Genomic DNA, 15,074 nt, shown 5'->3' with positions numbered 1-15,074 from the left:
ATTCGTAAATGCACTGCGCATGCTCAGATACGTTGTTGTCGTTTACATAGTGCTAGATGACACGGCACACAACGGGACTATACATAAACACTTATATCACTCCGGCCATTCTGGGCTCAAGAGACAAAACTTGGAATAAGATGTATATAACAAAGGAAACCCATGCTGTATATAATTACATGTATGACTAATAGATTTATATAAAACGTATCATGCATAATAGCCAAGATAATACTGCATAATGGCAAAAGGGTTATATTCAGTCACACCACATTGACTATACCTATTATAAACAAAAAACAAAGAGGGAAGGGGTATTTGAATTAGATACTAGTATACCCCTGGGATACGGGAGCAACTATTATACGGATATGAACTCCAATATTAGGAAAATATGCAGAATGTCACATAAGCCAATCATGGCTGATAAGTGTGACCAGGTTTTGATGATTTAGCAAACCAAGAAAGGATTCTATGATTACCGATGTAAAAGGAAAAACTTATATTATAATGACCCATTCAATGGTATCACAGGAAGCTATTAAATTGTAATTGTTCGTTCAGACCATCATACCGTGAAACCGTCTCGGAGGCGGGACTTTCCTTCTTAATGAGACGAAGCACAGCTGTCAAAAATACCCCCTTGGTGCTGGGCGCAGCCTCCTGAGTGTTTCTTTTTTGTGTTCCAGAGTCTGCGCTGTTGTGTTATCCCTTGGCCACGCGCTGTTACTGCGCAAGGCAATGAATCCCAGCCCCGCAGTGTCTTCTGATTTATTCACACTGTGGGGCTGGGATTCATGGCCTTGCGCAGTAAATATCAGCGCCTGTCACTCATGTCCTTATTCCTGCTTCAGACTGTGCGGCGTCAGCTGATCCTTTATCGCATGCCACGGCCGTGAAGCCGCACAGTCTGAAGAAGGCAGAAGGAGATGAGTGAGAGGTGAAGATATGCACTGCGCATGCCCATGAATTCCAGCCCCACAGTGAGAATAAATGAGGCACTGCGGGGAGTGATCTCGGGCAGGGCGGTCACACAGGCGCAGCCAGCCTGACAACAAATGATGTCAGAAGATGGGCAGCGCTAACTGCGCATGGCCAAGGGATAACATAAGAGTGCAGGCTCCGGGACAGATTCAAACAACGCTGAGGAGGAGGCGCACAGCGCCAAGGGGGTTGCTGCATGTCATTACGAAGAAAAGTCACACCTCCGGGATGGTTAAACGGTATCAGGGGACACATTATATAAGTGTTTAGTTCTGCGTGTGCAATGAGTATCACAAAAAGAGCCACCTTGTCCAAATGCAGCATTAGTGCTGCACAAGAAGGCTCTTTTAGTTACAAACGCCTGGGGGGACAGGTTCCCTTTAATTTTTGTTGTAGTGTCTGCGTGGCATTCGCAGGACACATTGCCGACTACACAGTAGGGGAACAGCTGACATTACTGAACACCACTGACACAGTGGCGAGGCGAGTGTTTTTCTCTGTGCCAGCACTTCCGAGCACCAACTGGCGGTGTTAGAGCCCAGGGACAGCAGGAGGAGCAGAGTGTAGGCCGAAGCCTGCACTGGAGTCAGCTTATTGTCTGTTGTGTCTGCGTGGCGTTTGCAGGACACATTTCCGGCTACACAGCAGGGGAACAGCTGGCATTACTGAACCCCACTGACACAGTGGCGAGTGTTTTTCTCTGTGCAGCCAGCACTTCCGAGCACCAACTGGCGGTGATAGAGCCCAGGGAATCAAGGAGGAGCAGAGGAGCAGAGTGTAGGCCGAAGCCTGCAATGGAGGCAGCTTATTGTCTGTTGTGTCTGCGTGGCGTTTGCAGGACACGTTGCCGGTTACACAGCAGGGGAACAGCTGGCGTTACTGAACCCCTCTGACACAGTGGCAAGTGTTTTTCTCTGTGCAGCCAGCACTTCCGAGCACCAACTGGCAGGGTTAGAGCCCAGGGACAGCAGGAGGAGCTGAGTGTAGGCCGAGGCCTAATTGGAGGAAGTTGAAAGGGAACCTTTAACCCCCCCAGGCGTTTGTAGCTGAAAGAGCCATCTGGTACAGCACTAATGCTGCAAAAGGAAAAGGTGGCTCTTTTAATTATGCTCCTTGCAAATGCAGAACTAGACACTTATAAAATGTGTCCCCTGATACCGTGAAACCGTCCCAGAGGTGGGACTTTCCTTCGTAATGGGACGCAGCATAGCCACCAGTGCGGCCGCGCTGCCCGAGATCCTGCCTGGCAGTGTCGTCTAATGTAATCACACTGCGGGCCTGGGATCCATGGGCATGCGCAGTGCATATCTTCGCCTCTCACTCCCCTCCTTCCGGCTTTTTCAGACTGTGCGGCTTCACAGCCGTGGCATGTGTAGCGCCCCCACTGCCGCAGGGCCGAGGGGTACCCGGTACCGGGCCTCTGAGTCTCTGCTCTGGAGTTGTCACGGTGGCTAGACCCGGCCTGTGACCCTGCTGAGGGGCGCCAAATGAAAGGTGTGGATGGTGGTGGTAGTGCGGTGCAGTGCTGGTCTGTTATGATCCTCAGTGGTTGAGGATCACAAAATACTCCAGCTAAGTAACAAAACAGGACAAGCTCTAGAGAGGTGGCAAACTGGACTGACCGCAAATCTGAACCTATCCCACACACTAAAGGTAGCCGGTGAACGTGTCTAAAATCCTAGACGTCTCGAGCCAGCCTGAGGAACTAACTACCCCTAGAGAGAAAGAAAGACCTCACTTGCCTACAGAGAAATAATCCCCAAAGATATAGAAGCCCCCAACAAATAATAACGGTGAGGTAAGAGGAAGGCACATACACAGGGGTGAAAGCAGATTCAGCAAATGAGGCCCACTAATACTAGATAGCAGAAAATAGAAAAGGGGTCTGTGCGGTCAGTAAAAAACCCTTACAAAATATCCACACTGAGATTTCAAGAACCCCCGCACCAACTAACAGTGTGGGGGGAGAAACTCAGTCCCCTAGAGAAACCAGCAAGCGAGGAAATCACATTTTAGCAAGCCGGAGATCTATCTTGGTGAACCAACTGGCACCCTTAATCCGAGCAAACAAATCAGACAATAGTGGTAAAGGATACTGAAATTTGACTGTGATTTTATTCAGAAGACGATAATCTATACAAGGTCTCAAAGAACCGTCCTTCTTGGCCACAAAAAAAAATCCTGCACCAAGAGGGGAAGAGGATGGGCGAATATGTCCCTTCTCCAAAGACTCCTTTATATAACTCCGCATCGCGGCATGCTCTGGTATAGACAGATTAAAAAGTCGTCCCTTAGGGAATTTACTACCAGGAATTAAATTTATAGCACAGTCACAATCCCTATGAGTGGGCAGGGCACTGGACCTGGGCTCATCAAATACATCCTGGTAGTCAGACAAAAACTCAGGGACCTCAGAAGGAGTGGAAGAAGCAATAGACACCAACGGAGCATCGCCATGAATTCCCTGACAACCCCAACTTGACACAGACATAGCTTTCCAATCTAAAACTGGATTATGAGCCTACAGCCATGGCAGACCCAAAACGACAACATCATGCAAATTATGCAGAACAAGAAAGCGAATCACCTCCTGATGTACGGGAGTCATGCACACGGTCATTTGCATCCAATACTGAGGCTTATTATCAGCCAATGGCGTAGCATCAATTCCCCTCAGAGGAAAGGGAAATTCCAAAGGCTCCAAGACAAAACCACAGCGCCTGGCAAACGACAAATCCATCAGATTCAGGGCAGCACCCGAATCCACAAAAGCCATAACCGGGTAGGACGACAAAGAACAAATCAAAGTAACAGACAAAATAAATTTAGGCTGCATAGTACCAATGGTGACAGGTTTAGCGATTTTTTTTAAGCGTTTAGAGCATGCTGAGATAACATGAGTAGAATCACCACAGTAAAAGCACAACCCATTTTGACGTCTATGACTTTGTCGCTCAATTCTGGTCAGAGTTCGGTCACATTGCATAGACTCAGGTCTCTGTTCAGAAAATACCGCCAAAGGATGAGCAGATTTGCGCTCCCGCAAACGCCGATCAACCTGAATGGCTAAAGCCATAGAATCACTCAGACTTGTAGGGGTGGGAAACCCCACCATAACATTCTTAACGGCCTCAGAAAGACCTTCTCTGAAATTTGCAGCCAGGGCACACTCATTCCATTGAGTAAGCACCGACCATTTCCGAAATTTTTGACAATACACCTCTGCTTCATCCTGACCTTGAGAGATAGCCAGCAACGCTTTTTCTGCCTGATTCTCAAGATTAGGCTCCTCATAAAGCAGTCCAAGAGCCAGAAAAAATGCATCTACATTAAGCAATGCAGGATCTCCTGGCGCCAGAGAGAAAGCCCAATCTTGAGGGTCGCCACATAACAAGGAGATAACAATTTTAACTTGCTGAGCAGAATCACCAGAGGAACAAGGTCTCAGAGATAGAAATAACTTACAATTATTCTTACAATTTAGAAACCTAGATCTATCTCCAGAAAACAACTCAGGGATGGGTATTTTTGGTTCAGACATAGGGCTATGAATAACAAAATCCTGAATACTTTGCACCCGTGCAGCAAGATGATCCACACTAGAAGCCAGAGTCTGAACATTCATGTCTGTAGCTGAGCTCAAAACCACCCAGAGTTCAAGGGGATGAAAGAAGCTAAACAGACTGCAGCAAAGGAAAAGCGGGAGGAAAAAAAAAAATGTACTCAGGTCTTCTTTTTATTCCACTTCTGCGATGCATTAAACACTTTTGGGCCTGCTCTACTGTTATGATCCTTAGTGGTTGAGGATCACAAAATACTCCAGCTAAGTAACAAAACATAGGACAAGCTCTAGAGAGGTGGCAAACTGGACTGACCGCAAATCTGAACCTATCCAACACAATAAAGGTAGCCGGTGAACGTGTCTAAAATCCTAGACATCTCGAGCCAGCCTGAGGAACTAACTACCCCTAGAGAGAAAGAAAGACCTCACTTGCCTCCAGAGAAATAATCCCCAAAGATATAGAAGCCCCCAACAAATAATAACGGTGAGGTAAGAGGAAGGCACATACACAGGGGTGAAAGCAGATTCAGCAAATGAGGCCCACTAATACTAGATAGCAGAAAATAGAAAAGGGGTCTGTGCGGTCAGTAAAAAACCCTTACAAAATATCCACACTGAGATTTCAAGAACCCCCGCACCAACTAACGGTGTGGGGGGAGAAACTCAGTCGCCTAGAGAAACCAGCAAGCGAGGAAATCACATTTTAGCAAGCTGGACAAGAAACATGATGAATGCTGATAATCAAAAAATAAACAAACAAAAACTTAGCTTGTCTTGGAGAGACTGGGAGCAAGGTAGTCACAAGGAATCTGAAGAGCACTGAATACATTGAGAGCAGGCAAGGAACTGAGTATCCAGGTGAGCTAAATAGGAAACCAACCAAGGATAACGAACCAGCTGATGCTGCCAACTTGCAGAAAGACAACACTACACAGTACCGCTTGTGACCACTAGAGGGAGCCCAAAAATAGAGTTCACAACACTGGTCACAGTAAATAACGAGGACACCAGGTTGCAGTCTCTTTACCTCTTTACTGAAGGCTTCGGGATCCTCAGTCCGGAATACGGATAACCAGGCTGCGCAAGTCCGGCCGGTCCGATGGCACCTCCAGGGTTCCCTTTGCAGGTGGAAATCTGTGTCTACCTTCTAGCGCTTGTGTGTTGTGGTCCTTCCCTGCTGTGCTTACGGGATAGTCCCCACAACTGTTGTGTCTGTTTCTCGTGTTCCCTCACAACTCGATTCTGATGTTCTTCCTCGTCCCCCAGATGATATGGCTAGGACGCACCCGTATGACGGGTAGGCTCGGAGCTCTTCCGCGACCCTAGTGTCGCCCCTCTCCTATTGTTGCCCCCTATGTCTTCGTAGGTGATTAGTGTGAGACAGCCCGCCTATAGCTGACTGTCCTGCCGTAGGTTTGAAGTATTGCTTGGAGCCTAGTACTTCCTCGGTGTTCCGGCCACCGGCTATGCGCCTCAGTAGGATGTTGCCTCATCTTACAGCACGACTCCTACTGGTATTTCTCCTTGTTGCGTTGATCTCGTTTCTCACTCAGCACAATAAACCTCGCTTCTTGTCCTTTCTTAGGGCACCGCCGCTATCTCGTACAGGCGCGGTCCCGTAACGTTCTCTCTATTTGCTAGGCCTCTGTCAGGATCCCACCCCTGACAGGGACCCCTCCGAGTCTCTCCCCGCAACACCCTCTGCCACAGGGTGTTGCCTGTTCGATTCCCAGTCAGCTTCTGACTAACTTCCTATCCAACCCCCAGTTTTACCAGATTGTGAGGAGTGGCCTAATACATAGCACCCTTAGCTCCCCCTGGAGGCCAGACTGTGAAGTGTATTGGTGTCTGTGATACCTGGTCAGGTGAACTCCTTCAGTGCCATCAGACGTACCATAGCCCCCCTTAGCGGCGGAGCATCAGTACTGCAACGACCAGGACTCTCGGGCGCTGCACTTCCCCCTGGTTAAATCCAGTACTCCTGGACTGGGAAGAAAACAACAATACATGTCAGCAAAAAGATGTACAATTTTGGAAATGCAATAACAATAAGCAAATTTGAACAGAGCTTCCCTTTATGGGAGGTGAGGACACTTGAATGTTACAAACTTGGTTAAATACTTTAAATAACTTACTATAAATAACTTTTCTTACCCAACCGGGTATCCTACTAAGTGCAAAATTTTGAACAATAATTTAACGTTGCCTTTAAGGACGTACACGCTGAATCCACTAAAGACCTTCTTATAAAACACTATAAGGCTAATCAACTTTTCCTTCATTTTCCATCTTTACATCTGCAGGACCGCCTGTCTATCTGCCCCAGGCCTACTGCCTCTCGTTCTGTTGCAGGACCGCCCCTTTCCGCCCGGGCCTACTGCCTTTCTGCTACTATACACAGTATAGAACGTATCATCCATCTCTCAGTTCAGGATCACCGAGCCATCTCTGTATGGCTCCAAAGAGGACTCACCGACTAACCCCGTATGGGTTCACTTCCTGTCCTCATTCTCTGACACATCATTAAACATTTCTTACTATCAACTAGCTCACTACATATAACTTTTTATACGTAAGCATTATTAGTTCTTTCTTTTAAAGCATCATCATTCTTTAAGTGCTATCGATGAACGTTCCCTTTAAGAAGGAACCAAGTCTCTATGAGGTAGTGCAACTTCTCAAGCTGCAAGTCCGTACGCAGCAAGGACTCCGGTACTGCTTCCAGGAACAGTTTCTTCGCAAAGAGTCCTTCTTTTATAAAACCAGTAGAGGGCACCTTTAAGAAGGTGCAAACTATTTACAAGGAGTTTGTAATCATGCAGTGTTCATGATCCAGCAGTTCTTTCAACAATGACAAAACAGGAAACAAAACAAAAAGCAGAAGAAGGGATCCCGGGTAAACAAAGGGATCCCTTTAAGAGTTACCCTGACCGGGTCATAGCAGCAAGAGGACAACAGTTAACTATTTACATGTCCAGGGCATCGAGGTTTACTCTCACTCTGGCGGCCGTAACTCCGCATAGACCTCGCTCGGCAAGCGGATCGGCGAGATTGGGGCCTTTAAGAAGTGCTCCATACCCGTGGCCCGATCCCAGGGTGTAAGACGCCGGAGTCTATAGGTCCCAGGGAGAGGGGGTGCCGCGACGGGGCCTATCAGCAGGTCCTCTGCTGGTGGGGCAGAATCGTTCTTCATACCTGCTTCAGATGCGGTCCCTCCGGTGCTGATTTGCTGCGTCTCCGCTAGGATCGGGAACGCTGGTTGCAGGGCCTTGCGCTGCGGCGCTGTCCTCTCCGTTTGCAGCACCTCGCTTTCCGGTAGGGCCTTGCTTTCTGGCTTCGGAGCGCGGGAACTTCTTTCTTGCTCCGGACCAGATGAGGCTGCTGACAGATGTCTGGTGAGGCTCCCGATGTTGGTCTTCTTCCACCCGGCCTCAGTGCTCAGCTGCGTCTGCAGGAGTTGGTGGATCAGCTCGTCCGCTCCGGTCTGCAGGAGGTCACCGTCAACTGTGGAGGTCTGGCTGCGGTGCCTCTCCGGGTAGCTGGGGGAGTCCTCGGCTCCGACCCCACGCTCCGGCTCCTGGCGGCTGGCCATGGCGTCCTCCATGTCGCTGACTTCTTCTTCCTGGTCCTTTTCCCGCTCTCTCCTTCGTGGGCGGTTTCATTGAGAATCAGGAGGTGGATCTCGGCTGCTGACGGACACGTCCTCAAGGTACAGAAATATTTAGACTGGGCGGCCATTGTCTTTCGCGCTCTCCAGCTCGTCTACGCCCACTCCACGCCCTTCTTCTTCTCCTGCGCTCTCCTTAGCGCTGTAATGGCGGCGGTTTTGGGGGGAACTTCTGGCGGCAAGTGGCAATACACAGTCTTTGCAATAAGTCACAGTCCAAGCACAATAAATCACAATTCCAAGGCACACATGACCTGATTCTTTAGGCTTCAGTAGATCCTGTTCGTGACGCCAAGTTGTAGCGCCCCCACTGCCGCAGGGCCGAGGGGTACCCGGTACCGGGCCTCTGAGTCTCTGCTCTGGGGTTGTCACGGTGGCTAGACCCGGCCCGTGACCCTGCTGAGGGGCGCCCAATGAAAGGTGTGGATGGTGGTGGTAGTGCGATGCAGTGCTGGTCACAGTAAATAACGAGGACACCAGGTTGCAGTCTCTTTACCTCTTTACTGAAGGCTTCGGGATCCTCAGTCCGGAATACGGTTAACCAGGCTGCGCAAGTCCGGCCGGTCTGATGGCACTTCCAGGGTTCCCTTTGCAGGTGGAAATCTGTGTCTACCTTCTAGCGCTTGTGTGTTGTGGTCCTTCCCTGCTGTGCTTACGGGATAGTCCCCACAACTGTTGTGTCTGTTTCTCGTGTTCCCTCACAACTCGATTCTGATGTTCTTCCTCGTCCCCCAGATGATATGGCTAGGACGCACCCGTATGATGGGTAGGCTCAGAGCTCTTCTGGGACCCTAGTGTCGCCCCTCTCCTATTGTTGCCCCCTATGTCTTCGTAGGTGATTAGTGTGAGACAGCCCGCCTATAGCTGACTGTCCTGCCGTAGGTTTGAAGTATTGCTTGGAGCCTAGTACTTCCTCGGCGTTCCTGCCACTGGCTACGCGCCTCAGTAGGATGTTGCCTTGTCTTACAGCACGACTCCTACTGGTATTTCTCCTTGTTGCGTTGATCTCGTTTCTCACTCAGCACAATAAACCTCGCTTCTTGTCCTTTCTTAGGGCACCGCCGCTATCTCGTGCAGGCGCGGTCCCGTGACGTTCTCTCTGTTTGCTAGGCCTCTGTCAGGATCCCACCCCTGACAGGGACCCCTCCGAGTCTCTCCCCGCAACACCCTCTGCCACAGGGTGTTGCCTGTTTGATTCCCAGTCAGCTTCTGACTAACTTCCTATCCAACCCCCAGTTTTACCAGATTGTGAGGAGTGGCCTAATACATAGCACCCTTAGCTCCCCCTGGAGGCCAGACTGTGAAGTGTATTGGTGTCTGTGATACCTGGTCAGGTGAACTCCTTCAGTGCCATCAGACGTACCATAGCCCCCCTTAGCGGCGGAGCATCAGTACTGCAACGACCAGGACTCTGGGGCGCTGCACATGCTATTAGGGATCAGCTGACAGCGCACAGTCTGAAGAAGGCAGAGGGAGATGAGTGAGAGCCTGAGGTGAAGATATGCACTGCGCATGCCCATGGATCCCAGGCCCGCAGTGTGATTAAATCAGAAGAGACTGCGAGGCGGGATCTCGGGCAGCGTGGCCACACAGGCGCAGGCAGCCTGACAACAAATGATGTCAGAAGGAGGGCAGTGCTAAATGTGCATGGCCAAGGTTGAACATAAGAGCGCAGGCTATGGGAGAGAATCAAACAACGCAGAGGAGGCGGTGCACGGCACCAAGGGGGTAGGAATAACGGCTGTGCTGCGTCCCATTACGAAAGAAAATCCCACCTCCGGGATGGTTTCACGGTGTGAGGGGACACATTTCATAAGTGTTAGGTTCAGCGTATGCAAGGAGCACAACGAAAAGAGGCACCTTTTCCTTGTGCAGCATTACTGTTCACAGGACACATTGCCGCCACACAGCAGGAGAGCAGCTGGACTTACTGAACCCCAATAACAGAGGAGCAACTGTTGACTTTGCAGACAGCACTTCCGGACAGCAACTGGTGGTGTTGGAGCCCAGGGACAGCAGGAGGAGCAGGCTAGAGTTATTGCCGCAACACAGCAGGGGAGCAGCTGGCGTTACTGAACCCCTATAACAGAGGAGCAACTGTTTACTGTGCAGACAACACTTCCAGACAGCAACTGGCGGTGTTGGAGCCCAGGGAATGCAGGAGGAGCAGGCTACAGTTACTGCCACAACACAGCAGGGGAGCAGCTGGCGTTACTGAACCCCAAAAACAGAGGAGCAACTGTTGACTGTGCAGACCGCACTTCCGGACAGCAACTGGCGGTGTTGCAGCCCAGGGAATGCAGGAGAAGCAGAGTGTAGGCCGAGGCCTAATTGGAGCAAGTTGAAAGGGAACCTTTAACCCCCCCCCAGGCGTTTGTAGCTGAAAGAGCCACCTTGTGCAGTGCTAATGATGCAAAAGGAAAAGGTGGCTCTTTTAATTATGCTCCTTGCAAACGCAGAACTAAAAACTTATAAAATGTGTCCCCTGATACCGTGAAACCATCCCGGAGGTGGGACTTTCCTTTAAAATGGAACGCAGCACAGCCATCATTCCTACCCCCTTGGCGCCGTGCGACGCCTCCTCAGCATTGTTTGATTCTGTCCCAGAGCCTGCGTTGTTATGTTATCCCTTGGCCATGCGCAGTTAGCGCTGCCCATCTTCTGACATCATTTGTTGTCAGGCTGGCTGCGCCTGTGCAGCCGCGCTGCCCGAGATCCCGCCTCGCAGTGTCGTCTAATGTAATCACTCTGCGGGCCTGGGATCCATGGGCATGCGCAGTGCATATCTTTGCCGCTCACTCCCCTCATTCCGGCTTCTTCAGACTGTGTAGCGTCACGGCAGTGGCTTGCTATTAGGGATCAGCTGACGGCGCACAGTCTGAAGTAGGTGGAGAGAGATGAGTGAGAGCCTGAGGTGAAGATATGCACTGCACATGCCCATAGATCCAAGGCCCACAGTGTGATTAAATCAGAAGAGACTGCGAGGCGGGATCTCGGGTAGCGCGGCTGCACAGGCGCAGGCAGCCTGACAACAAATGATGTCAGAAGATGGGCAGCGCTAGGTGCGCATGGCCAAGGGATAGCATAACAGCGCAGGCTATGGGACAAATTCAAACAACGCTGAGGAGGCGGCACACGGCACCAAGGAGGTAGGAATGACAGCTGTGCTGCGTCCCATTACGAAGGAAAGTCCCACCTCTGGGATGGTTTCACGGTATGAGGGGTGTTGTGAATTTGGATTCTGGGCTCCCCCGGTGGCCGCTTGTGGAATTGGACTTGTCATCCTCTTTCCTGTTTCACCTGGTTCCATCAGTAGTGGGTGTCGCTATTTAAGCTCATTTCTCTGGTGGTTTCTTGCCGGTCAACAATGTTATCTGATGCCTCTCAGTGCTTGTTCCTGCTTCTGACAACTACTAGATAAGTTGGACTTTTGTCCATGTTTCGTTTTGCCTATTTGTTCCAGTTCACAGCTGAAGTTTTGTTACTGTGTCTGGAAAGCTCTCGTTGATCAGGGATTGCTACTCTGGCGTTATGAGTTAATGCCAGAGTTTAAGGTAATCTCTGGATGGTGTTTTGTTAGTGTTTTTCTGCTGACCATGAAAGTATACTATCTGTCTTCTGCTATCTAGTAAGCGGACCTCAAATTTGCTAAGACTATTTTCCTGCTGCGTTTGTTGTTTCATCTGAACTCACCGTCATTATATGTGGGGGGCTACGGTCTTCTTTGGAATATTTCTCTAGAGGTGAGCCAGGTCTTATATTTCCCTCTGCTAGCTATTTAGGTCTTAGGCCAGAGCTGGGCATCTAGCAATAAATAGGAAATGCTACCTGGCTATTTCTAGTTGCGCGGCAGGCTTAGTTCATGGTCAGTATAGTTCCATCTTCCGAGAGCTTGTCCCTCTATAGGCTTGCTATGATCTCTGCTTGCAGAGATCATGACAGTTTGACCGGCCCATAAAGTGTTAAACACCCAGGTTGAGAAAGGAGAGTTATAAGAAGTCTGCTGGAATTTTTTTTTTTTTTTTCCCTCCAGTTTGCCTTGCTGCAGTCTTTTTTCTCTCTCTCCTCCTAATCTCTGTATTGCTCTGTGTGCACCTGACAATAATGGATCTTCAGAGTGTAACTGCGGGTTTGAATAATCTCATCACGAAAGTACAAAATTTACAAGATTTTGTGGTACATGCTCCAGTATCTGAGCCGAGAATTCCTTTGCCGGAGTTCTTCACAGGGAATAGAGCTAGCTTCCAGAATTTCCGAAATAATTGTAAGCTTTATTTGTCCCTGAAGTCTCGTTCAGCTGGAGACCCTGCTCAGCAGGTTAGGATTGTGATTTCCTTGCTCAGGGGTGACCCTCAAGATTGGGCCTTCTCATTGCCAGCAGGGGATCCTGCGTTGCGCGATGTGGATGCGTTTTTTCTGGCCTTGGGCTTGCTTTATGAGGAACCTCATTTGGAACTTCAGGCAGAAAAAACTTTGATGGCACTATCTCAGGGGCAAGACGAAGCTGAGGTTTACTGCCAAAAATTCCGTAAATGGTCTGTGCTTACTCAGTGGAATGAGTGCGCCTTGGCGGCAACTTTCAGAGAAGGTCTCTCTGATGCCGTTAAGGATGTTATGGTGGGGTTCCCTGTGCCTGCAGGTCTGAATGAGTCCATGACAAAGGCTATTCAGATTGATAGGCGTCTGCGGGAGCGCAAACCGGTGCACCATCTGGCGGTGTCTATGGAAAAGACGCCAGAAAGTATGCAGTGTGATAGAATTCTGTCCAGGAGCGAGCGACAGAATTTTAGACGGAAGAATGGATTGTGCTTCTATTGTGGGGATTCTACTCATGTTATATCAGCATGCTCTAGGCGTACAAAGAAGCTTGATAAGTCTGTTTCCATTGGCACCATTCAGTCTAAGTTTATTTTGTCTGTAACCCTGATTTGCTCTTTGTCATCCATTGCCACGGACGCCTATGTTGACTCTGGCGCCGCTCTGAGTCTTATGGATTGGTCCTTTGCCAATCGTTGTGGTTTTGATTTAGAGCCTTTGGAGACTCTTATTCCTCTGAAGGGGATTGACTCCACCCCATTGGCTAATAATAAACCACAATACTGGACACAAGTAACCATGCGTATCAATCCGGATCACCAAGAGATTATTCGTTTCCTGGTGCTGTATAATTTACATGACGATTTGGTACTGGGATTGCCATGGTTGCAGTCTCACAATCCAGTCTTGGACTGGAGAGCAATGTCTGTGTTGAGCTGGGGATGTAAGGGTATTCATGGGGACTTACCTTTGGTTTCTATTTCGTCGTCCATTCCCTCTGAAGTCCCTGAGTTCCTCTCTGATTATCAAGACGTCTTTGACGAACCCAAGCTTGGGTCGTTACCTCCGCACCGTGAGTGCGATTGTGCCATAGATTTGATACCGGGTTGCAAATATCCAAAGGGTCGTTTGTTTAATCTGTCTGTGCCGGAACATGCTGCTATGCGGGAATATATAAAGGAGTCTTTGGAAAAGGGACATATTCGTCCATCTTCTTCTCCCTTGGGAGCTGGGTTTTTCTTTGTCTCAAAAAAGGACGGCTCTTTGAGACCATGTATTGATTATCGGCTTCTGAATAAGATCACTGTTAAGTACCAATACCCATTGCCATTGCTTACTGATTTGTTTGCTCGTATAGAGGGTGCTAAGTGGTTCTCTAAAATTGATCTTCGTGGGGCGTATAATTTGGTGCGGATCAGGCAGGGGGATGAGTGGAAGACCGCATTTAATACGCCCGAGGGCCACTTTGAGTATTTGGTCATGCCTTTTGGTCTTTCTAATGCCCCTTCAGTTTTCCAGTCTTTTATGCATGATATTTTCCGCGATTTTCTGGATAAATTTATGATAATATATCTGGATGATATTCTGATTTTTTCTGATGACTGGGACTCTCATGTCCAGCAGGTCAGGAGAGTTTTTCAGGTTCTGCGGTCTAATTCTTTATGTGTGAAGGGGTCTAAGTGCGTTTTTGGGGTCCAGAAAATTTCCTTTTTGGGGTATATTTTTTCTCCCTCTTCCATTGAGATGGATCCCGTCAAGGTGCAAGCTATTTGTGACTGGACTCAGCCCTCCTCTCTAAAGGGTCTTCAGAGATTTTTGGGCTTTGCCAACTTTTACCGCCGATTTATTGCTGGTTTTTCGGATGTCGTTAAACCACTGACTGATTTGACCAGACATGGCGCTGATGTTGCTAATTGGTCCCCTCATGCTGTAGAGGCCTTTCAGGAGCTTAAGCACCGTTTTGCCTCTGCCCCTGTGTTACGTCAGCCTGATGTGAATCTGCCTTTTCAGGTTGAGGTTGACGCTTCGGAGATCGGAGCTGGGGCAGTGTTGTCGCAGAAAGGTTCCGACTGCTCCGTCATTAGGCCTTGTGCTTTCTTTTCTCGCAAATTTTCGCCCGCAGAGCGGAATTATGATGTTGGGAATAGGGAGCTTTTGGCCATGAAGTGGGCGTTTGAGGAGTGGCGCCATTGGCTAGAGGGGGCTAAGCATCAGGTGGTGGTATTGACTGACCACAAAAATTTGATTTATCTTGAGACTGCCAGGCGCCTGAATCCTAGACAGGCGCGCTGGTCTTTGTTTTTTTCTCGCTTTAATTTTGTGGTGTCATGCCTACCGGGTTCTAAGAATGTTGAGGCAGATGCCCTTTCTAGGAGTTTTGACCCGGACTCTCCTGGTAATGCTGAACCTACAGCTATCCTTAGGGAGGGAGTAATTTTGTCGGCCGTTTCTCCTGATCTGCGGCGGTCCTTGCAAGAGTTTCAGGCGGATAGACCGGATCGTTGTCCGCCTGATAGACTGTTTGTTCCGGAGGATTGGACCAGT

The sequence above is a fragment of the Ranitomeya variabilis genome, chromosome 1 (genome assembly GCF_051348905.1).
Source record: "Ranitomeya variabilis isolate aRanVar5 chromosome 1, aRanVar5.hap1, whole genome shotgun sequence".
In the NCBI taxonomy this organism is placed as follows: domain Eukaryota; kingdom Metazoa; phylum Chordata; class Amphibia; order Anura; family Dendrobatidae; genus Ranitomeya; species Ranitomeya variabilis.
Note: the sequence above shows the minus strand (reverse complement) of the source record.